We start from the raw sequence: 645 nt of genomic DNA on the forward strand, positions 1-645 counted from the left end.
GCACACATTAGACACAGGTTTAAAGGAACACGTGTTACAATCTCCCCAAAACTAGGTGGTTTAAAAAAACAAAAGAGTTTTAAACAGAAACTGTCCAGAACATTTTTGCTTGCAGATTTTTTATACTTCTTATCTCCCTGCACAGGCGCTTATTACCTCTCACCTTCTGCTGATAAGTACATCCTGCTGTAGCAGATTGTTATTAAATCTTGGGGAGCTCTGGCTGATTCATAAAAGATTCCATTGAGTTTATGTGCAGAGATAAGAACCGATGACTACAAGCACCTTGATCTGAGAACGTCAGCTCACCCACAATCCTCAACAAGATTTTCTTCTGGTGTCCGAGTTAGGACTTATCTCTCTCACCAAGAAGGACAATGTTAGTGACCTCTGCAGCTTCACTTTGTCTACCCTGTCACTGAGTTCAACTTAGAAAAAACTAATACTTGTGTTCAGTCAGGTTTAAGTCAGCCTGCATTACATTCCCATTTGCTTGTTGCTGCACATCACAGATCCACTGTGTGTGAGGTGCCATATGAAGTGCTGCACTGTAGCTCTTACATGGCACACTGCATTTCCCTTTCTACCTGTCAGCACCCTGAATGCACTTCAATCAGTTTTCCCACCGCACATTCTATTTTATTT

The sequence above is a fragment of the Meleagris gallopavo genome, chromosome 16 (genome assembly GCF_000146605.3).
Source record: "Meleagris gallopavo isolate NT-WF06-2002-E0010 breed Aviagen turkey brand Nicholas breeding stock chromosome 16, Turkey_5.1, whole genome shotgun sequence".
Lineage (NCBI taxonomy): Eukaryota > Metazoa > Chordata > Aves > Galliformes > Phasianidae > Meleagris > Meleagris gallopavo.